The following is a 24,839-nucleotide window of genomic DNA, read 5'->3' on the forward strand; positions in this document are numbered from 1 at the left end:
GGTAAAACAGTCTTTTTTTTTTTACATCTTTATTGGAGTATAAATGCTTTACAATGGTGTGTTAGTTTCTGCCTTACAAAAAAATGAATCAGTTATACATATACATATATCCCCATATCTCTTCCCTCTCGCGTCTCCTTCCCACCCTCCCTATCCCACCCCTCTAGGTGGTCACAAAGCACAGAGCTGATTTCCCTGTGCTGTGCGGCTGCTTCCCACTAGCTATCTGTTTTACATTTGGTAGTGTATTTATGTCCATGCCACTCTCTCACTTCGTCCCAGCTTACCCTTCCCCCTCCCAGTGTCCTCAAGTCCATTCTCTACGTCTGCATCTTTATTCCTGTCCTGCCTTTTTTTTTTTTTTTTTAGATTCCATATATATGTGTTAGCATACAGTATGTGTTTTTCTCTTTCTGGCTTACTTCACTCTGTATGACAGACTCCAGGTCCATCCACCTCACTACAAATAACTCAATTTCGTTTCTTTTTATGGCTGAGTAATATTCCATTGTATATATGTGCCACATCTTCCTTATCCATTCATCTGTCGATGGACACTTAGGTTGCTTCCACGTTCTGGCTATTGCAAATAGAGCTGCAATGAACATTGTGGTACACGACTCTTTTTGAATTATGGTTTTCTCAGGGTATATGCCCAGTAGTGGGATTGCTGGGTCATATAGTAGTTCTATTTTTAGTTTTTTAAGGAACGTCCATACTGTTCTCCATAGTGGCTGTATTAATTTACATTCCCACCAACAGTGCAAGAGGGTTCCCTTTTCTCCACACCCTCTCCAGCATTTATTGTTTGTAGATTTTTTGACGATGGCCATTCTGACTGGTATGAGGTGATACCTCATTGTAGTTTTGATTTGCATTTCTCTAATGATTAGTGATGTTGAGCATCCTTTCATGTGTTTGTTGGCAATCTGTATATCTTCTTTGGAGAAATGTCTATTTAGATCTGCCCATTTTTGGATTGGGTTGTTTTTTTTTTTGATATTGAGCTGCATGAGCTGCTTGTAAATTTTGGAGATTAACCCTTTGTCAGTTGCTTCATTTGCAAATATTTTCTCCCATTCTGAGGGTTGTCTTTTCATTTTGTTTATGGTTTCCTTTGCTGTGCAAAAGCTTTTAAGTTTCATTAGGTCCCATTTGTTTATTTTTATTTCCATTTCTCTAGGAGGTGGGTCAAAAAGGATCTTGCTATGATTTATATCATAGAGTGTTCTGCCTATGTTTTCCTCTAAGGCCTTACATTTAAGTCTTTAATCCATTTTGAGTTTATTTTTGTGTATGGTGTTAGGGAGTGTTTTAATTTTATTCTTTTACATGTAGCTGTCCAGTTTTCCCAGCACCACTTATTGAAGAGGCTGTCTTTTCTCCATTGTATATTCTTGTCTCCTTTATCAAAGATAAGGTGACTGTAGGTGCGTGGGTTTATCTCTGGACTTTCTATCCTGTTCCATTGATTTATACTTCTGTTTTTGTGCCAGTACCATACTGTCTTGGTTACTGTAGCTTTGTAGTATAGTCTGAAGTCCGGGAGCCTGTCCTCCAGCTCCATTTTTCTTTCTCAAGATTGCTTTGGCTATTCAGGGTCTTTTGTGTTTCCATACAAATTGTGAAATATTTTGTTCTAGTTCTGTGAAAAATGCCAGTGGTAGTTTGATAGGGATTGCATTGAATCTGTACATTGCTTTGGGTAGTATACTCATTTTCACAATGTTGATTCTTCCAATCCAAGAACATGGTATATCTCTGCATCTGTTGGTATCATCTTTAATTTCTTTCATCAGTGTCTTATAGTTTTCCTCGTATAGGTCTTTTGTCTCCTTAGGTAGGTTTATTCCTAGGTATTTTATCCTTTTTGTGGCAATAGTAAACGGGAGTGTTTCCTTAATTTCTCTTCAGATTTTTTATCGTTAGTGTATAGGGATGCAAGAGATTTCTGTGCATTAATTTTGTATCCTGCTACTTTATCAAATTCATTGATTAGCCCTAGTAGTTTTCTGGTAGCATCTTTAGGATTCTCTATGTATAGTATAATGTCATCTGCAAACAGTGACAGCTTTACTTCTTCCTTTTTTTTTTTTTTTTTTTCCAGTACACGGGCCTTTCACTGTTGTGGCCTTTCCTGTTACGGAGCACAGGCTCCGGACGTGCAGGCTCAGTGGCCATGGCTCACAGGCCCAGCCACTCCACAGCATGTGGGATCTTCCCGGACCAGGGCACGAACCCATGTCCCCTGCATCAGCAGGTGGACTCTCAACCACTGCACCACCAGGGAAGCCCACTTCTTCCTTTTTTATTTGGATTCCTTTTATATCTTTTTCTTCTCTGACTGCTGTGGCTAAAACTTCCAAAACTATGTTGAATAATAGTTGTGAGAGTGGACAACCTTGTCTTGTCCCTGATCTTAGAGGAAATGGTTTCAGTTTCTCACCATTGAGAACGATGTTGGCTGTGGGTTTGTCTTATATGGCCTTTATTATGTTGAGGTAAGTTCCCTCTATGCCTACTTTCTGCAGGGTTTTTATCATAAATGGGTGTTGAATTTTGTCGAAAGCTTTTTCTGCATCTATTGATATGATCATATGGTTCATCTCCTTCAATTTGTTAATATGGTGTATCACATTGACTGATTTACATATATTGAAAAATTCTTGCATTCCTGGGATAAACCCCACTTGATCATGGTGTATGATCCTTTTAATGTGCTGTTGGATTCTGTCTGCTAGTATTTTGTTGAGGATTTTTGCATCTATGTTCATCAGTGATATTGGCTTGTAGCTTTCTTTCTTTGTGACATCTTTGTCTGGTTTTGGTATCAGGGTGATGGTGGCCTTGTAGAATGAGTTTGGGAGTGTTCCTCCCTCTGCTATATTTTGGAAGAGTTTGAGAAGGATAGGTGTTAGCTCTTCTCAAAATGTTTGATAGAATTCGCCTGTGAAGCCATCTGGTCCTGGGCTTTTGTTTGTTGGAAGATTTTTAATCACACTCTCAATTTTAGTGCTTGTGATTGGTCTGTTTATATCTTCTATTTCTTCCTGGTTCAGTCTTGGAAACTTGTGCTTTTCTAGGAATTTGTCCATTTCTTCCAAGAGTCCATTTTACTAGCATATAGTTGCTTGTAGTAATCTCACATGATCCTTTTTATTTCTGCAGTGTCAGTTGTTACTTCTCCTTTTTCATTTCTAATTCTACTGATTTGAGTCTTCTCCCTTTTTTTCTTGATGAGTCTGGCTAATGGTCTATCAATTTTGTTTATCATCTCAAAGATCTACCTTTTAGTTTTCTTGATCTTTGCTCTTGTTTCCCTCATTTCTTTTTCATTTATTTCTGATCTGATCTTTATGATTTCCTTCCTTCTGCTAACTATGGGGTTTTTTTATTCTTCTTTCTCTAATTGCTTTAGGTGTAATGTTAGGTTGTTTATTTGAGATGTTTCTTGTTTCTTGAAGTAGGATTGTATTGCTATAAACTTCCCTCTTAGAACTGCTGTTGCTGCATCCCATAGGTTTTGGTTTGTCATGTTTTCATTGTCATTTGTTTCTAGGTATTTTTTGATTTCCCCTTTGATTTCTTCAGTGATCTCTTGGTTATTTAGTAGTGTATTGTTTAGCCTCCATGTGTTTGTATTTTTTACAGATTTTTTTTCTTTAATTGATGTCTAGTCTCATAGTGTTATGGTCGGAAAAGATACTTGATACAATTTCAATTTTCTTAAATTTACCAAGGCTTAAATTTACCAAGTGTTCCATGAGCACTTGAGAAGAAAGTGTATTCTATTTTTTATTTTTGGATGGAATGTCCTATAAATATCAATTAAGTCCATCTTGTTTAATGTATCATTTAAAGCTTGTGTTTCCTTATTTATTTTCATTTTGGATGATCTGTCCATTGGTGAAAGTGGGGTGTTAAAGTCCCCTACTATGATTGTGTTACTGTCAATTTCCCCTTTTATGGCTGTTAGCATTTGCTTTATGTACTGAGGTGCTCCTATGTTGGGTGCATAAATATTTACAATTGTTATATCTTCTTCTTGGATTGATCCTTTGATCATTATGTAGTGTCCTTCTTTGTCTCCTGTAATAATCTTTATTTTATTTTATTTTTTATTTTTTGCGGTACGTAGGCCTCTCACTGTTGTGGCTTCTCCCGCTGCAGAGCACAGGCTCCGGACGTGCAGGCCCATGGCCATGGCTCATGGGCCCAGCTGCTCCACGGCACGTGGGATCCTCCCAGACCAGGGCACGAACTCGCATCCCCTGCATCGGCAGGTGGACTCTCAACCACTGCACCACCAAGGAAGCCCATAATACTCTTTATTTTAAAGTCTATTTTGTCTATGTGCATTGCAACTCCAGCTTTCTTTTGATTTCCATTTCCATGGAATACCTTTTTCCATCCCCTCATTTTCAGTCTGTATGTGTCCCTAGGTCTGAAGTGGGTCTCTTGTAGACAGAATATATACAGGTCTTATTTTTGTATCCATTCAGCCAGTCTATGTCTTTTGGTTGGAGCATTTAATCCATTTACATTTAAGGTTGTTATCGATATGTATGTTCCTATTACCACTTTCTTAATTGTTTTGGGTTTGTTATTGTAGGTCTTTTCCTTCTCTTGCGTTTCCTGCCTAGAGAAGTTCCTTAAGCATTTGTTGTAAGGCTGGTTTGGTGGTGCTGAATTCTCTTAGCTTTTGCTTGTCTGTAAAGGTTTTAATTTCTCTGTCAAATCTGAATAAGATCCTTGCTGGGTAATCTTGGTTGCAGGTTTTTCCCTTTCATCACTTTAAATATGTCCTGCCACTCCCTTCTGGCTTGCAGAGTTTCTGCTGAGAGATCAGCTGTTAACCTTATGGGGATTCCCTTGTGTGTTATTTGTTGTTTTTCCCTTGCTGCTTTTAATATGCTTTCTTTGTATTTAATTTTTGACAGTTTGATTAATGTGTGTCTTGGTGTATTTCTCCTTGGATTTATCCTGTATGGGACTCTCTGTGCTTCCTGGACTTGATTAACTATTTCCTTTCCCATATTAGGGAAGTTTTCAACTATAATCTCTTCAAGTATTTTCTCAGTTCCTTTCTTTTTCTCTTCTTTTTCTGGGACCCCTATAATTCAAATGTTGGTGTGTTTAATGTTGTCCCAGAGGCCTCTGAGACTGTCCTCAATTCTTTTCATTCTTTTTTCTTTATTCTGCTCTGTGATAGTTATTTCCACTACTTTATCTTCCAGGTCACTTATCCGTTTGTCTGCCTCAGTTTTTCTGCTATTGATTCTTTCTAGAGAATTTTTAATTTAATTTACTGTCTTGTTCACCATTGTTTGTTTGCTATTTAGTTCTTCTAAGTTCTTGTTAAACGTTTCTTGTAGTTTCTCCATTCTATTTCCAAGATTTTGGATCATCTTTACTATCATTACTCTGAATTCTTTTTCAGGGAGACTGCCTATTTCCTCTTCATTTGTTTGGTCTGGTGGATTTTTACCTTTTACTTCATCTGCTGTGTGTGTTTCTCTGTCTTCTCATTTTGCTTATCTTACTGTGTTTGCGGTCTCCTTTTTGCAGGCTGCAGGTTTGTAGTTCCTGTTGTTTTTGGTGTCTGCCCCCAGTGGCTAAGGTTGGTTCAGTGGGTTGTGTAGGCTTCCTGGTGGAGGGGACTAGTGCCTGTGTTCTGTTGGATGAGGCTGGATCTTGTCTTTCTGATGGGCAGGTCCACGTCTGGTGGTGTGTTTTGGGGTGTCTGTGACCTTATTATGATTTTAGGCAGCCTCTCTGCTAATGGGTGGGGTTGTGTTCCTTTCTTGCTAGTTGTTTGACATAGGTTGTCCAGCACTGTATCTTGCTGGTTGTTCGGTGGAGCTGGGTCTTAGCTTTGAGATGGAGATCTCTGGGAGAAATCTCGCTGATTGATACTACGTGGGTGCAGGAGGTCTCTGGTGGCCCAATGTCCTGAACTCGGCTCTCCCACCTCAGAGGCACAGGTCTGACACCCGGCCAGAGCACTAAGACCCTGTCAGCCACACAACTCAGAAGAAAAGGGAGAAAGAAAGAAAGAGAGAAAGAATAAAATAAAATAAAGTTATTACAATTAAAAAATTATTAAAAATAAAATATTTTTAAAGCAATAAGAAAAAAGAAAGAAATAGAAAGGGCCAACCAAACCAAAAAACAAATCCATCAATGACCAATGATAACAAGTGCTAAAAACTATACAAAAAAAAAGAAAAAACAAATGGACAGAACCCTAGGACAAATAGTAAAAGCAAAGCTATACAGACAAAATCACACAAAGAAGCATACACATACACACTCACAAAAAGAGAAAAAGGAAAAAAAAAATATATATCAAAAAAAAGGAGGAAGAGAGCACTGAAATCTATAAACAAATCTACCAATGATATTAAACTCTAAATAGTAAACTAAGATAAACATAAAGCCAGGAACAAATTAGATACAGAAAGCAAACCCCAAGTTTACAGGTGCTCTCAAAGTCCACCTCCTCAATTTGGGATGACTCGTTGTCTATTCAGGTATTCCACAGATGCAGGTACATCAAGTTGATAGTGGAGCTTTAATCCGCTGCTCCTGAGGCTGCTGGGAGAGATTTCCCTTTCTCTTCTTTGTTCTCACAGCTCCTGGGGCTCAGCTTTGGATTTGGCCCCGCCTCTGCGTGTAGGTCGCGGGAGGGCGTCTGTTCTTTGCTCACACAGGATGAGGTTAAAGGAGCAGCTGCTTCCGGGGCTCTGGCTCACTCAGGCGGGGGGAGGGGCACTGCGTGCGGGGCGGGCCTGCGGCGGCAGAGGCCGGCGTGACGTCACACCAGCCTAAGGCGCGCCGTGCGTTCTCCCGGGGAAGTTGTCCCTGGATCCCGGGACCCTGGCAGTGGCGGGCTGCACAGGCTCCGGGAAGGGAGGTGTGGAGAGTGACCTGTGCTCAAACACAGGCTTCTTGGTGGCGGCAGCAGCAGCCTTAGCGTCTCCCGCCCGTCTCTGGGCTCCGCGCTTTTAGCCGCGGCTCGTGCCCGTCTCTGAAGCTCCTTTAAGCAGCGCTCTCAATCCCCTCTCCTCGCGCGCCAGGGAACAAAGAGGGAAGAAAAAGCCTCTTCCCTCTTCGGCAGGTCCAGACTTTTCCCCGGACTCCTTCCCGGCCAGCCGTGGCGCACTAACCCCTTCAGGCTGTGTTCACGCCGCCAACCCCAGTCCTCTCCCTGTGCTCCGACCGAAGCCCGAGCCTCAGCTCGCAGCCCCGCCCGCCCCGGCGGGTGAGCAGACAAGCCTCTCGGGCTGGTGAGTGCCGGTCGGCCCTGATGCTCTGTGCGGGAATCTCTTCGCTTTGCTCTCCACACCCCCCTGTTGCTGTGCTCTGCTCCGCGGCCCCGAAGCTTCCCCCTCCGCCACCCGCCGTCTCCGCCCGCGAAGGGGCTCCTAGTGTGTGGAAACATTGCCTCCTTCACGGCTCCTTCCCACTAGTGCAGGTCCCGTCCCTATCCTTTTGTCTCTGTTTATTCTTTTTTCTTTTGCTCTACCCAGGTACGTGGGGAGTTTCTTGCCTTTTGGGAGGTCTGAGGTCTTCTGCCAGCGTTCAGTAGGTGTTCTGTAGTTGTTCCACGTGTAGATGTATTTCTGGCGTACCTGTCGGGAGGAAGGTGATCTCCGCGTCTTACTCTTCCGCCATCTTGAAGGTCTCCCCAGTAAAAGAGTTGATATTAAGGAGGCTGTGAGCAAGCGGCATAGTGTTCGAAGGCGAGGGAGACAAGCCCCGAGACCCATGGGCAGGACCTCGATGACGAGATTGCTTGGGTGTCTGAAGTGAGTGATTTCCCAGGGAGTTACAGCTATTTACAGCTGACCTGTGTGTTAAATATTCATCAGCCGGAGCTCTCTTGGGTGTGCAGTGAGATTTGTTCCAGTCCCCCCAAGAGAAGCAGCAGCTTTTCTGTTTGATGAGAGGAGAAGTGAAAAATAAGGAAACCCATTCTTTCTTTCTCCTCAATTCCCAGTGGGTCTTTTGGTACTTCGAGATCATTTACAGGGCTTGAGGAACTTCTGTTCCTTTGACATCATCTTTTTCAGAGTGTTATGTGTAGGACAGGCTGATGGTGGGAACAAGTTAAAAGTAATTTCTGTTGAATGGGCTGAATTTCCCACTACCGCACAGTGTCTCTTGACTCGAGGTACCTACATGAAGCACCTACAGAAGTGGCTGAACCATTTGAAGACTGGCTGACCTGTTAGGTTCACAGGTGATGTCAAATCGTTATTAATGGATGAGAGATGCCATACTATCATAGGTTGACCATAATATATTGTCAGAGCTGATGTTTGCCTTTTTGGGTTCGTCTGAACGATACAGAGAAAGCAGGTGTTGGGAAGCAGAGCTCACGAGGCCTGGAGCTAGGGTGGACCTAAAAGCGTTTTTGTCTCCTACCAACCATTGCACCATGGGTTGGGTACATACATACCTCTGTCATCCTGGAAGAGGTAGCTTTTGCAGGGCTCATTTATTGCATGATTTTATTGAGCATCTACTTCATGCCAAACTCTGATCTCATCTCTGAGGTTGGATTGGGAAGCAAAGCAGACGAAATCTTTACCCTCATTGAGCTTTGGTTTTGGAGATGTAAAAGGTAAGGGTCAGCGACCCTTATGGCTTAAATGCTTGTGGCTAACTTTGGTCTCCAGTGCCTTCTCTATCCAATAAAGTCAACACCAAATAGCAGAGTTATAACAAGTATAGGTCGGAATCCCTACTTTTCCATTCCATTTTCTTTAGAGTAAAATATGATACGATAATAACCAACCTATTGGTTTCTTGAAAAAGTCGAGTAAGATAACGTAGACGGTGCATTCAGCATGGTGCTTGCAGTACAGTGAATATGTGGTATGTGTCTAATGCTGTTCTTATCGTTATTACTTCAATATTCACTGCGCAGTACAGCAGCAGAAGTCCTTCCCCAAGGGAAAAATGCAGAGAGATGTGACAAAAAGCCAATAATGTTGAGTTCGGTTGCTGAATTGTCTAATACAAAGACCAACAGAGAACACCCCGTCTGGTGTGGGGTCACATGTGGTTGCATTAGAAACAGCTGCGTCTCTGTTGTGATACTGGCCCATCAGATGTGGCAGAGGAAGCAAAATGCTCCACAGTGCCCCTCATGCTGGGTCTGTTTAACATTCAGGAAAGGTTTGTTGGAATGTGTATGTCATGCTCAGCAATGGGCTGGCTGTTGGGAGTTAAAAAATGAACAGTGTGTTTTCCTGCCCTCAGCTCTGCTGCTGTGAAGTATCTCCTAATTATTTCTTTTAAATAAACGTACAAAGCAAGGAGGATTGTCCAGTGAATGTCTGGAAGCTCAATTTCATGGCAACGGACTTACCAGGATCAAGGGCTCCCCATTCTCCAACGGCAGACCTGTGGCCAAACTCAGATTCTCATAGGACTGTGCCCTCTCGCTACTTAAGCGGCAGCCTGAATCCAGCATCTCACAAGGTCTCCAAGTGCATCAGCCGATGTGCTCAGCATATCCAGCTGGAACTTTCAGGCAGATGGCTTGGTGCCAACGTCCTGCCTGATTATCCCTCACACCCAAGGCCGTTCTTGGTTCTCCCTCCCTATAAGCAGGTAGGAGGGCAGGGGCCCCTCCCTAGAGCACAGCTGTGGGATGTGGGCAGCATCGCTGTACCCTAGCTCAGCTCTTCCTGGGATGGAGAGAGAATGGGAGCTACTGCCTCTTCTTACTCATCTTGGCGTCCACCTTACCCAGTAAAGCTTGTTCACACATCCTGGTGTATTTGCCTTTACTCACCCCTGCACCATTTCTCACTAGATAGAATTTGTACAATGAAAGTCAGAATGAGGGACTTCCCTGGTGGTCCAGTGGTTAAGACTTCACCTTCCAATGCAGGGGGTGCAAGTTCAATCCCCGGTTGGGGAGCTAAGATCCCACATGCCTTAGGGCCCAAAAATCAAAACATAAAACAGAAGCAGTAAAAACAAATTCAGTAAAGACTTTAAAAAAATGGTTCACATCAAAAAAATTAAAAATAAAAACAGAGAAAGTCAGAGTGAATTTTAAAAAGTATCTATGTGAACTAGCAATAAGAAGCCATTTAAATTCCCCAGTGTTCTATGTTCAATTCTATGGCTCCTGTTACCATAGGGTTGAAAATGGTTTTCGGACAATCATAGAAAAGTGGTAAATTCAGGTAAAAAATGTGAAACTATTCCAGTCCTACTTTCCAGCTTAAATAAATGCAGGGTTGGCACTTAAGAAACACTATTTAGGGCTTCCCTGGTGGCGTAGAGAGTCCGCCTGCCGATGCAGGGGACGTGGGTTCGTGCCCCGGCCCGGGAAGATCCCACATGCCGCGGAGCGGCTGGGCCCGTGGGCCATGGCCGCTGAGCCTGCGCGTCCGAGCCTGTGCTCCGCAGCGGGAGAGGCCACCGCGGTGAGAGGCCCGCATATCGCAAAAAAAAAAAAAAAAGAAACACTATTTAAACCTGTGACTGTGCCTCGTTATCAGGCAAGGTTTCCTGCTTCTTAATAGTTTGCGATGGATTTGTCTTGTTTTCCCACTCTGGATTATTGCCAATATTATTTTTCACTTGTAGATTTTCATTACTCTCAAATTATGTCTTGAGTGTATGTTTGATTTCCTTAGTGTAAGCGTTCTGAGGCCAAGATTCATGTCTTATGTATTTTGCATCTCTCAAGAGTAGATATGTAATACTGATTATTTCTTTTTAATGGTCCTTTTTATAGTTAGGATAAAAAGATCTTCTTTGGATATGTCCAAACTGAAAGTTTAGACCATGGTGAAAAAAATAAGTAAAGCCGAGAACTGTGTTTCTTTTTACCCATTCATTCCCAAAGCTGTTGGTTTTGTAAGTTCATTTGGATTTTTCTGTAAGATCTTACAACTTTTTGGCCAACCCAATAATTTTGTTAAAAGTATAAATATAAGGTATTAGTTATTTTGTTTTCACATGGCAATACCTCTTAGCATCTTTAGAGACACAGCAAAGTCCCGATTTTTTGGTTAATGTCTCCATACCTGAGCCTCATTGTTTCATAAATCAGTTCTTTGGGTTCTAATTTGGAGGAGCTGCTATTGTCTCCTCTGTAACGATTAAGATAAGGGCTGCCATATCATCAGAAAGAACACAAATAACAAATGTTGGCCAGGATATGGAGAAAAGGGAACCCTCATACACTGTTGGTGGGAATGTAAATTGGTGCACTCCCTGTGGAAAACAGTATGGAGACTTCTCAAAAAACTAAAAATAAAACTACCATATGCCCCAGCAATCCCACTCCCCCAAAGCCCCAAAACACTAATTTGAAAAGATACATACACCCCAATGTTCATTGCAGCACTATTTACAGTAGGCAAGATATGAAAGCAAGCTAAATGTCCATCGACAGATGAATGGATAAAGAAGATGTGGTACCTATATACAATGGAATATTACTCAGCCATAAAAAGAATGAAATTTTGCCATTTGCAGCAACATGAATGGACTTGGATGGCATGACGCTAAGTGAAATAAGTCAGGCAGAGAAAGACAAGTACTGTATGATGTCACTTATATGTGAAATCTAAACAACACCACAAACTAGTAAATATAGCAAAAAAGAAGCAGCCTTACATATACAGAGAACAAACTAGTGGTTACCAGTGTGTGTGTGGGGCAACATAGGGGTGAGGGGTGAGAGGTACAAATTATTGGGTGTAGGATGGGCTCAAGGATGTACTGTACAACATGGGGAACAGAGCCAATATTTTGTAGTAACTGTAAATAGAAAGTAACCTTTAAAAATTGTATAATAAATAAATAAAAGTATTACTATTGATAACTATTAATGACAAAAAAGATAAGGGTTTCCAAATACACTCACTCTTCCTACTGCATTTTTATTAGGGACAGATTTAAACTAGGGACAGATATTAATGAGAACAGAAAATAGTTATAGTTATGACTATCTCTTCTCAAGTTTATATGAGTGCAAATGGGGGGAAATATCTCTGATCTTCATCTAGTGCCCATTAGCTTTTCAAAGTATGTTTGACACTGTCAGGTTTTTATGCTGATTAGGAAGACAGGCTCATCGAACGTTTTCACATGGCAATACCTCTAACTGAAGCAGAAACCACCGCTAAATAAACACTTACTCTAGAAATAGAAGTAGACCACAAAGCACTTAACCAGCATTTTTTTTTCAAATGAATGTTATAGCTATAGTGAAACAACCACCTTTTAAAGCTTAAGGAGTTTAAATGACATTTTGGAATCAAATATTACTCTATCAGTTACCCAGGGATGTTCCCCCCCAGCCTCGCCTTGAGTAAGTTTGATTTAGCTGAAAAAATTTTCCAAACTTGTTTTGATTGTCTTTTTTGCATCAACTAGTTTTTGGTATCTGAGCCATTGTCTTTATATAGATTCAACAGCAGCCCAAGGTGAGGAAATGGTATTGGAATTTTTGAGAGAGCAGGAAGGGAAGAAAGAGAGGAGGAGAAAAATGGAAAGGGGAGGAGGGAGGAAAGAGAGAGAAGGACAGGGGTTGGTAAGAGGGGACACTAACAGGAGGGAAGGACAGGAGAGAAAGGCTGGTCTAGGGAAATTTCTCTAAGCCTGCAGGAGCAGGGCAGTTACATCAAAGCTGGCTCTGATGAGTAGCCCACGGGCTCTTTGTTAGAAATAGGAGCACAGGTGGCCTATGTTTTTGTGAAGAGGGCAGACCTCCTTCCACAGCAGCCACTAGGCAGATTCTGCAGACAATGGCTCCTCTGTAGCAGAAGCTGCTGCTGCACCATATGTACCCCTTTGGTTCCCTTGCCATCTTCTTGCACAGTGGCCCCCATATGCTTTCACTTGTGACGTCCAACTTGGGTGTGAGGACACCTTTAAGTTTGCTTCATGTGCACACTCTGAAAGCTGGAAGAGCCTGGGAACCGACACCCCTCCCTCCACCCCCAGGGCAGCCTGAATGGGTGACTGATGGATGCGGCAGTATCAATACCCCAGCTCTCTTGCCCTTGCAGTCTGAGGTGTGGTTGCATTGTCTCTACAGCTCCCCCTGCAGGACTGAGCCAATTTATCCTCTGTGGGATGTCTTCCTTACTTTCCATTTTTCCACTTCCCTGTGCCTCTCCTGAGTGTCCTAAAGACACTTCCTAATAAGCCTTATGAAACTTCATCTTGGGGTCTGTTTCTGGGATCTTGACCTAAGACAGCACCCAATTACCTGAAAGTCTAGATTATTCCAAAGACCACCGAGGAGATGTTTCCCTGTTTGATCCTCAGGGGTGACCCAGCACATGGAGGATTTACTCTCCATGGGCATCTACATTTACAGTTAAAGAGAACATTCTCCTAAGGTACAGTCTCCCCCTGCCCACATTTATCTCTCCAAGCACTTGGCTTCTTCTTAAACATGTGGCCATCTGTCCTGACACAGATGCACCCCATGCCTGGAGGCTCCTCTTTCACAGCCTCCCTCCTCCTCCCAGACTCTGCCGTGGTTGCTGGAACTCAGCTCTATCTAGAAGCCTGTCAGGCGTTTCTCTCCAGAGCTGGGAGTTGTTGCTGCGTGTGTCTGGGAGTTGTTGCTGCGTGTGTCTGGGAGTTGCTTCAGTTTTAACAACCATCCCTTCCACCGTCTGCCGGTGTCACCGTTGCTTGGGTGGGTCGGAAGCCACAAGGAGCAGAAGGCATACATCTTCACTCACAGCCTTGTGGTTTTAATAGACATTTACCAGCCCACCCAAGATGGGTGTTAGAACTAGAGCAGGGGGTGTGTAGTAACATAGCACCTGGGTTGTTAGAATTTTGTAGGAGGCAGCTAGGGCTGTGTTTCCTGGTCCCTGGGATCCTATAACAGCTCTATGAAGTCACCGAGGCTCACCATACTCAGTGAATCAGTTCTTAGAATTCTAATTTGGAGAGGTTTTTTTTCTTGTTCTCAAATACGATGAAAAATGTGTCTGAGTCTACGCATTTCTTCTCCCATTTATATAAAAAGGGGACAGGAAAGAACGCCCCTTTTCAAAGTTAGAGAATTAAAAGTGGTGATGGCTACGTGTCTTTGGTAGGATCGTCCCCTGTGAATCCAGGCTGGGAAAAGCTCTCTGCTGATGGGCCCATGGAGCAGACAGAGCAGAAATCCAGACGTTTCTGTGACGGATCTCACCAGGGCCAATTCGGGGACACATGACAGAGACGGTGCCAGTCTCCTCTTTGGAAAACTGTAGTGAATTTGTGTTGAGCACTTACTGTATACCAGTCATGTAGGGACGGGGGCTGGTAACGGGGGGCTAAGTGAGCGGGACTTTTTTGCCGTTCAGGAATTATATTGCAAAAATATTATGTTACGTTGTAAAAATCTGTTGATTTGACATTTTTGATACAGAGATTTTACTGCAAATAACAGTGACATGAGAAATCTCCCTCTGATGAAAACGAGAGATTTTATTTAAATTACTGCACACGTGAAGTAGGCTGTCTGATTACGCTGGAGACCCCGAGTCCGTGGTCAGCTGCTTCCTCTGCATCCTGGTGACATAAAAATGGCAGTGGGCTTCCCTGGTGGCGCAGTGGTTGAGGGTCCGCCTGCCGATGCAGGGGACAGGGGTTCGTGCCCCGATTCGGGAGGATCCCACATGCCGCGGAGCGGCTGCGCCCGTGAGCCATGGCCGCTGAGCCTGCTGCTCCGCAACGGGAGAGGCCACAACAGCGGGAGGCCCGCGTACCGCAAAAAAAAAAAAAAAAAAAAAATTGCAGTGAATCCTGATTTTATGGGAGCCGTTGCTCATTGTGTGTTTTCAATACCTCTTATTTCTTGACAGCTTCTTGTAGGAAAGTTAGCCTTAAAACTACTTAAATTTAATTATTTTGGCAATAAATGAATGAAAGTAAACATTCCTGACAGGGATTATAATTGGAACATGTAACAATTACGTATTTTTCCTAAGGGTAATTTTTATTAGATGATTTTTATTGCAGAAACCATGAAGCTTGTTAAGAAATCTAACTGTACAAAAGTAGAAATTAACCCCCATTCCTCAAACGCCACTTCCTGGCTTTCACCTCAGCAGCAATCTGTGTATTTACTTGAACATTAAAATGGAAGTGTTATTTGAGGCAGAGATAGGAGATTCGAAAGGGAGGGGAGAGCCTGTCCAAAGGAGATGGCCAGATAACAGTTATACAACTCATAGCACATCTTACTCACATTATATAAAGGGTTAGGTTGTTTGGGAGGTAAATAAGGAGATCTGGGGAGAAGATTTTTAAGGGTGCTGTTGGAATATTGTAAGTTCCCTCTCCAAAGTAGAGGAGCTTTCCCCTTTCTTTACACACATATGGGGGTTTTAAGGACACTACTTAGAGCTTTATGCACCCATGAAGTATGGGGGTTTGCTGGGCCAATATCTAATTCCAGCCAGAAAAATCTAGAAAGTGGGTGATTGGTTGGCCCGAAGCGCTAAGAGAAGGAGAGATGGTTGCTGGCTGGGAAAGGTCTATTTTTCCAGCTTTGCAGGGGCGACGATAGGTGAGTGTTTCCCATGGACTGGGTATAGGCCATGTGAGAGAGGAAACCAATTTGGGGTCAACTCCAGTCCAGTTAAAGGTTCCAGCTCAGCAGAATGAGATCAGAGGTGAACGTCCAGACTCCAGAGGCTGAGGAAGGAGCTCAGATTCTGTGTAGGCAGAGAGACCTGTCTGCTGGGATTACTGGAAGCGGAGATGGAATCTCTCCAGGGAAGGTGAAGGACGAGGGAACGCTGCATCCGCTCACTTCAGTGGCCATCAAGTGAGAATCTTCTAGCTCTCCCTTGCCTTTGCCCCCCCCTCCTGGGCTCTAACCCTGGAGGGTCTAGCAGTAAGGAATGGAGGAAGGAGGCAGACAAGCACCCTTCCGGTGATGACTCCCTAACTGCAGCAGACCTGAGCTGGTGGAAAGGGAGAAATGTCACATTTAAGTCAAGTTTGGAGTGTTGATTATTAGATGAATAGTACATTATTACTAAAGCGAGACTCTTTTCTGGGACTGCAGATGACTGTAGGAATTTTTATTTTGTAAAAGTAACCAGGTCCAGGGTCAAAGGAAGAAAAACTAACCCCACTAAATAAACATCAAAAACGGAGTACAGGGCTTCCCTGGTGGCGCAGTGGTTGAGAGTCCGCCTGCCGATGCAGGGGACGCGGGTTCGTGCCCCGGTCCGGGAGGATCCCACATGCCGCGGAGCGGCTGGGCCCGTGAGCCATGGCCGCTGAGCCTGCGCGTCCAGAGCCTGTGCTCCGCAACGGGAGAGGCCACAGCAGTGAGAGGCCCAAGTACCACCAAAAAAAAAAAAAAAAAAATGGAGTACAGCTCAAGAGCCATGCTCATTTATTTACCAGGACAGTGATGGTAAATGCATATACGAAAGCCTTTATTTGTGTGTCTTGAAGTCACAGTTGTCAGTACACAAACTCAAGGATTCATGCGGATCTACTCTGAGAACAGCAGTGGCCTTGACTGATCCTTCCAAGAATAGCAATAACATTACAAGGAACAAGTAAAATGCACACCTAAATAATTCCTCTTGGAATTGCGTATCATTCTCTTAACGGTACTCATCAGCTCCGTCACTTTATTATGCAGAGTAACTGACAACAGACGAATCTTAAAATCTCAGTAACTTAACCAGTGAAGGCTTATTTCCTGTCACATCACCTGGATTCTGATGTAGCCATCTGAAACACATCCTTCTTCCCCTTGGGAGGGAAAGAGGGTGAGGCAAGACCCCTTTGGCCAGAACCCAGTCACGTGGCCCCAAACTCACTGCAAGAGGGGGACTAAAAATGCAGAAGAGTGCATGGATATTTGGTGAGCGCTGACTGTCTCTGCCATGATCATTGACCATATGTTCGTCAATATTCACTGAGTAAGTGCTATATAAATCAGATGCTTTTTAGTGGGAAAATCACAAACTTGAGAGTCAGGCGCATTGGTCATGAATCCTGACCACTTAGGTATTAATCATCAGTGAGTTCATAGCTCTCTTTTCCTTTCCACACCTGTAAAGTGAGAGTGCCTGTATGTACCACCATAGGCTTGTTCTAAGCAGTAAATGAGGTAAGTTCTTGGTACAATAGTGACGTGAATAAATGCTGGTTCTCTTCCACCATTTTGCTGCAAGTCACTATGACAGGGTTCTATAAGATATAAAGACTTCTAGGTAATGATTCCCATCCTCAAAGAGCATGCAACTTCGGAGGTATCAGTAATGCAAGTACGCAAATATTTAAAATAAAAGTCGTTATGAAAGAGCTATAGGGTTGGTATAAATGAGAGGTTCAATAAGAATTCAGAGGAAGAGCCATCACTTCTGCTCTAGAAAACGTGTTGGGAGAAGTTGTATTTGAGCTTGGCTTTGAGGAATGGGAGGATTTAAGGTGCAACGAGGATTTGGGAATTCTGTGTGGACAGATGATTTCAGTAAAAGTGCAAAGTCAAAAAATTTAAAGGACTATTTGGGGGATAAAAAAATAGACCAATTTTGGCTTCAAAGGGAAGTTTAAAATAGGCAACTGATGAGAAATAGGCTGAAAGATTAGGCAAGGTATATAGACTAGGGCGGTTCTCGGATATCAGCTGAAGGAGCTTCACTTGATCCTGTAGGCAATAGGGAATCATTATAGGGTATTAAGGAGTGGAGGGATAATATCAAAGTGATGCATGTAAATAACAAAGGTCCCCCTCAACTCCTCCCCAGCCCCATATAGCAGGGAGGAGAATCATGGGAGAAAGGAACATAGAGGTTGCTTAACCCAACCTTGGTAATTTATAGAGGAGAGAACTGAGATCAGAGAAACTAATGACTAGCCTGAGGTATCTAATGAAGCAGGAACAGGTGTAAGATGTTCTGATGTTACCATTTTGATGCTGTCCCTTTAGTGATACGCCAGGCACTGTATTTGGTGCTGTGGGATGACTTAGTGAGATTCCTGCCCTCAAGCAGATGGAAAGTAGGAAGTCATAATTTAGACCAAGCATTTGGAAATTCAGAGAAGGAGAGGATATTTTAGCTGGGCTTTCTGAAGAGGAAACCTAAGAAAAAATGGCCTGAAATTGATGCTAACAAAGGAATGACTCTCTGAAGTTGGATATTCATGCCCTAGGAAAACTGGCAGTAGGGAGAAATCTGACATCCTTCAAATAATCACCCTAGTAAGGGCTTGTCTTCTTCACCTGTCTGTGTATGCAACCTTGGTCTCCAGTGTGCATATATGTGGGGATTGTAAGTATATATGAAAAGTATTTGTACACACACACACACACACACAAATATCTTCTCTCTAATAATTATAAATTCATTGTAGTGGAAATGTGTTCTTTTTTACCCTGATTGCTCATCATCTATCAATAATTCCCTCCCTTCCACTCAGGGAATATTTAATACAGGATCTCAAGGTGGATTTTTCTTGATGTCTTGGAAACTTATTAAAAATCAATAGTCCTCATTTTAAGGTCAGATAACCATCCAGTAGTGCCTCGAAGGTGGGGAGGTGGGAGCAGTCGAGTCCATGCTGCAGGCTATAAGGAAGTGCGCTGTCTGCAGAGAGTCTAAAAACAATAATGAAACCACCTGAAAGTTGGTCTCCTTTTTATTATCCCCATGCGCCTCCCTCAAACCTAAATTCTAACCATCACTGGCACCAGGGCAAACTGTGCCCCTTGCCCCACTCTGGACCTCTGGTGTTTGGGGTCAGCCTCTACCTTTCAGAGCTTATTGGGGGGAACCAGTTCGGAGAACCATTCCCATTCCCCCCTCCTCTTCCCCCACCGCATCCTCCCTGATGGAAGGGGAGTCTGGGGAGAGGAGAAAAGCACTGTTTGGAAAGCGCAGTGCTTGGGGGGAAGCGTTATTTCTTCCAATCACCGTCCACTTGGGAGGGAAGGAAAGGCTCCCCAAAGCACCCTTCAACTCTGCAGCCTCCCCCGTTCCCAAGCCTACCTACTTAGCCAGCCAACTTTCTGCTCTGCCTCTAGTGACTAGAATGGGAGAAAATAACAGAACTGAGGAGAGATGGCACAGCGTGGCATTGCCGGGTAGTGTGGCCAGCCCTTCCCTTTTCCTGCAAATGTTCCAGTTGCCAGGAGGCATGGTGCCTGCAGACCAAGAGGCATCCCCAGAGAGATTGCACAGGGGCTGCAATCTTGCCAGGACTGTTATTACATGGGGGGAAGTGGGAGGGAAGTAGGGAGGTGGGACAGGGGGGAGGCAAAGCTTCTGAGTTAGTCGAAAGATGTAGCCCAGTGTTCAGGAGTGAGCCCCGTACCCGGGAGGCAGCCTGGAGTCCCAGCACCTGGCCACACGGACACACACAAGACTGTAGTGATATCCAATGAGCTCTAGGGTACTGCTCTCCTCCCCACCAGTTGTGAGGGGGGTGGGAGCCTTAAATCACAGAAGAGATTCAGATTTTAAATAAATAAAAGAGATTGAGAAGCCCCGATGCTGTTCAACCCACCTAGGTGCACACTCCAAGGGTAGGTATACAGTTTAAGCTTGGCCAGGAAGGTGTGCCCTTCCTGGCGTCTTGAATCTCAGTGAATGACAGAGCGCACAGGTTGGCTGCAGTAAGGGGCATGTTCAGTGTTCCTGCTACAGGACCTGCGCGGCCCACTGGAGTGACCCAGGGGTTCTGCCCTTTTTCCAGGCCTGTTCTTTCCCCGGTATCCTCGGATAGCAGCAGGTTTCCATGACTGATGGCCATGAGTCCTGATGGGACTCATTAGCTGCTGTGTGTTGCCACGTACCTCCACGGCTTAACGACAGCACTGGACACAGAAACTCCTGGGCACGATAGTAAGTGTGTAATAATTGTTTCTTCTTTATAGAAGTATACACTCCCAGATAAAGTTCAACAATGTGTTAGCATTTCTGCCTTCTTAAAACCCCTATTCCTTTGGCTTCTGTGACCCACACACTCTGGTCTTCCTTCCTGTCCTGCGGCTGCTCCTTTTCTGTGTCCTTTAATGACTACTTCTTTGCCTGACTTGAAAACCATGGTATTCCGCAGGCTCAGCCCTGGGCTCTCCTTGCATTCTTTCCTCTCTCCCCAAAATATTTCTTCCACTTCCGATACTTGAAATATAATCTGTAACAGGCAGGACTTGTTCCAAAAATTCACTGTGCAAATTCAAACTCACCTTTCTATTTCACAACCTGAATTAGAGCTGGGTGTTTAAGACCTCTACCTTCCAGATCAGCGGACATCTAAGTAATTTTCCTGTGAGGATCCACCCTCCCCTTGATAGTGCATTATTAGGACAATTATGAAAAATCTCAACATGGTCTGTAGATCAGATAATAATACCATTTCAGTGTTAATTGCCTGAGTTTGACCATTACACTGTGGTTGTATAAGATAATTCCTCTTTTTATTTTTTTATTATTTTCAATCTAAATATATATACTTTTTATTTGTCAATCATACCTCAATGAAGCTGAAAATCTATAATAAAATAAAAGAAGCTATATATAGTAAACATTCATGAAGGTTCATGTGTGTTTTGAAAAGTAAGTCCTCTATATTAAAAAAAAAATCAGTTATTTACCCTGATTTTTAAAATTATTTTTAAAAACTTTTTATTTTATATTGGAGTATAGCTGATTAACAATGTTGATAATTCCTCTTTTTACAGATACTGATTTAAGGGTAAAGGAGAATTATAGCTGTAAGTTTTGAACGGTTCAGAAAAAATATTGTACAGAGAGAGCAAGTGGGGTGAGGGGAGAAAGCTAATGCAGCAAAGTGTTAACTTTGGATTTTCCTGCAAATTTTCTTTAAATCTGAAATTATGTCAAGATAAATATAATAAAAGTAAAATTTACATCACAACCCAGTGAATGTACACTTACATACATGTCCACGTATTTATTCATTCAATTAATGTTTACTAAGTGCCCACCATATACCATTCTAGGCAATGGATCTACACCAGTGGGCAACACAGACAAACATGTCTTCTCAAGAAGATTACATGTTTATCTATCCACCCAAATGTCTATCCACCTACACTAATGTAAGTGGACATACATATGTATGTAAACATGTTTACACATGCATCCATAAAAATGGGAACACAAGTTTTATTTGAATTATCCTCTCAATGGTGTATCACGATTTAAAAATTATATCTCATTTTAAAAGTAAAGCCAATGAGGTAAAAAAAATTGATTTTGTGAACCAGTAAGGGATCATAATCGTCAGTTAACGAAGCATAACACCAGATTAGAGAAAGAAAAGCAATAGCCCAAATCCCTACAACTTACGTTTTCATCAACCATATTCCGTAACACAATATTTCGAGTCCAACCTAAACCTCTCTTCTGATCTCCCTTTCTTCATTTCCAGCTGCAAACTTATCATAGCCTCAGCCATTTCAGATTTTCTCAGTCCAAAATTAAACTCTTGATCTTTCCCTTAAGAGTATCCTTCCTCCAGTGCTTCCCATTTCAGGAAATAACACCTCAACCCACCCATTGCTCATCTTAGAAAGACTGGAGTCACTTTTAACACCTCCCTTTCCTTCACCCCCTACAGCGATCAGTCCTCTTGATTCTCTGTCCTAAATATATCTCAAATTCATTTTTTTCTTTTTGTCTGACACTGTCTTAGTCTAAATTCACCAACATCTTTAACCTAAATTATTGTAATGGTTTCCCACTCGGTCTCCTTATATCCCCAAATTTTCCCACTTAAATTCTTCATACAACGCCAAACTGAACTTTCAAAGCACAAGGCAATTGTGTCATAACCTTTTATGATCTTCCCTGTGCTTGTAGGAGGGACTAACATATCCTTAACAATATACTAATTAAGATTGTGTTTGACCATGAAGGACAGAAAACGTAAAATAACGGTGGATTAACAGGATAGAAATTTCTTCCCTATCGTGTAAGAAAATAGGGCTGTTTTGATTTAACATAGCATCCAAGACACACCTTCTGTCTTGTTCTGGCATTTGCAATACTCAGCTTTCACTCATGGTCATGTTGGCCGCCTAATCTCCAGTCATAATATCTACCTTCCAGGTAACTGGAAGGAGGACGTGATGAAGGAAAATTCACTCTCTCCTGTCAGAGCCCATCAGCTTACCTTGTGTTGTCCACAGGTTTATCACACAGCCACGTCTATCTGTAAAGGAGGTAGGATATAGTTTTTTATCCAAGCGGACAATATGCAGTTAACAAGTGGATATTAATAATTGAGTATTCACAATAAAGGTTTTGGAAATAAGTGTTGGGGAGCCACTACCAGTCTCTACCATGACACTCTTGAAGGTCCTGCAAGATTCGGCCCTGCCATGTCTCCTTGCTCATAAACTCCCCCCACACTGGGTGTCTTCCTTCAGTGAGCAGATCCTTCTGGATCTTTGCACATGTTGCTGCCTTTCTGAAATACTTTCCTGCCTGTTTCCTTGGAAAGAACTTCTTTGACCTAAGAAACAAGGCAATAATTACTCTTAACTCCTTAAATATTTCATTCACAGCATTTTTAACTCAGTTACATATTTACATAAGCATTTGATTAATATTGTTATACAGTATTCAAAAGACCCCAGCATGAATAGTGAGGCATGTGTGTGTAAACAGGTTAAACCTAACCTGTATCTACCTTTTAGAGCTGGACAGTAATCTTGTAAAGTGAGCAAGTTTGAACTAGTCTGTATCAACAGTGTAGAGTTGCCTTACTACACAAGGAATGTAGAAGTAATGAAATTTGGCATATTCAATATATATGATTGGTTGGCAGGAAGGCAGCAAACCCATTACCCTTGTATGGGTAAGATTTAAAAAATCGGTGAACCCATTAGTCTATTCCATTGGTACTTGTGGTCCAGAGCCCAACCAAGATATGGCACAAAGTAGGCATTCATTTGTTGAGTAAATAAAGTAATTAACTTAGTATTCGCTGTCTGGTTAGCTAATACGTAGAATAAAACTAAAAACCTAATTCAGAGATAAAAATCAACACTTTATTTTTTGCTGTATGTTTGAAATACTTTGCTGTTAAGTAGAGTGAGGTGAGCATCTGTAGTTTGTTTCAGATTATTAATACCTTTATTAATATGTAACCCACTAACAAAATTATTCCATTTAAAGTATATAATTCAGAAGATTTTAGTATATTCACAAGAGTTGTGCAGCCATCACCACGATATAATTTAGAACGATTTAATCATCCCCAAATGAAACCCCAAACATGTTAGTGGTCACTTCCCATCCTCCTAGTAATTTACTTGTGCTCCTATAGATTTGCCCATTCTGTATACTTTATATAAATAACTGACTTCTTCCCCTAAGCATAATGTTTTGGAAGGTTATTCACATTGTAGCTTGTATCAGTACTTTCTTCTGTTTTATTGCAAATATCATTCCATTGTTTGGAAACACCACATTTTGTTTATCCAACTCATCCGTTGATGGACATTTGGGTTGTTTTCACTTTTTCGTTATTGTATGTAATGCTGTGAGAACATTTCTATATGAGTTCTTGTGTGGACATATGCTTTTATTTCTCTTGTATTAATTTCTTAATACAAATTAATTCTTTTTATTTCTCTTGTATTAATTTGTATTAATTTCCTATAGCAGCTGTAACAAATTGTCACACACTAAGTGCCTGAAAACAACATGCATTTATTATCTTACAGGTCTGGCAGTCTTAATTCTAAATCAGTTTCACTGGCTAAAATGAAGGTGTTGGCAGGGCTGTTATCCTTCTGAAGGCTCTTGGGGAGGTTTTTCCAACTTCCAGAGGTCACCTGCATTCCGTGGCTCCTGCCAGCCATGGCACCATTCCCACTTCTGTTTCCATCATCTTGTCTCCTTTTCTCTTCCTTCCATTGTCACATCTCTAACTCACTCTGCTTTCATTGTCACATAGCTTTCTCTGACTCTGACCATCCTGCCTTTGTCTTTCAAGGACCCTTGTGATTGCATTGGATACACAGATCATCTAGGACAGTCTCCCCGTCTCAAGACACTTAGTTTAATCACAGGTGCAAAGTTTCAGGTTTCAGGGATGAGGACATGGATATCTCTGGGAAGTGTGAGGCCTACAACTTTTTCTTTTTCAAATTTTGTTGGCTATTCTAGGTTCCTTGAACTCATAAAATTTTAGGCCCATCTTGTCAATTTCTGCCCAAAAGCCAGCTGGAATCTGATAGAGATCGTGATGAATCTGTGGATTGATTTAGGAAACGTTGCCATTTTTACAGTATTAAGTCTTTGGATCCATGAACCTGGGATGTCTTTCCATGTATTTAGATATTCTTTAATTTCCTTCAAAGATGTTTTGTAGTTTTCAGTGTACAAGTCTCACATTTCTTTTGTTAAATTTACACCTAAGTATTTTATTCTTTTTGATGCTATTGTAAATGGAATTTTTTTCTTAATTTTACTTTTAGATAGTTCTTTGCAAGTATATATGGATACAACTGATTTTTTATTAATCTTTTATCCTGTTACCTTTCTGAACTCATTTGCTGATTCTAAAAATTTTTTAGTGGATTCCTTAGGATTTTCTATATTAAATATAATGTCATCTACAATTAGAAAGTTTTTACTTCTTTTCCAATCTGGAGGCCTTTTATTTATTTTTCTTGCATAATTGCTATGGTTAGAATGTCTGGTACAATATTGAATAGATGTGGCAAGACTGGATATTGTTGTTTCTGATCTTAGGGGGAAAACATTCTGTCTTTCACCATTAACTATGACATCAGCTGCAGATTTTTTTTTAATGGATTCTTTTTATCACGTTAAAGAAGT

The sequence above is a fragment of the Phocoena phocoena genome, chromosome 10 (genome assembly GCF_963924675.1).
Source record: "Phocoena phocoena chromosome 10, mPhoPho1.1, whole genome shotgun sequence".
Classification (NCBI taxonomy): domain Eukaryota; kingdom Metazoa; phylum Chordata; class Mammalia; order Artiodactyla; family Phocoenidae; genus Phocoena; species Phocoena phocoena.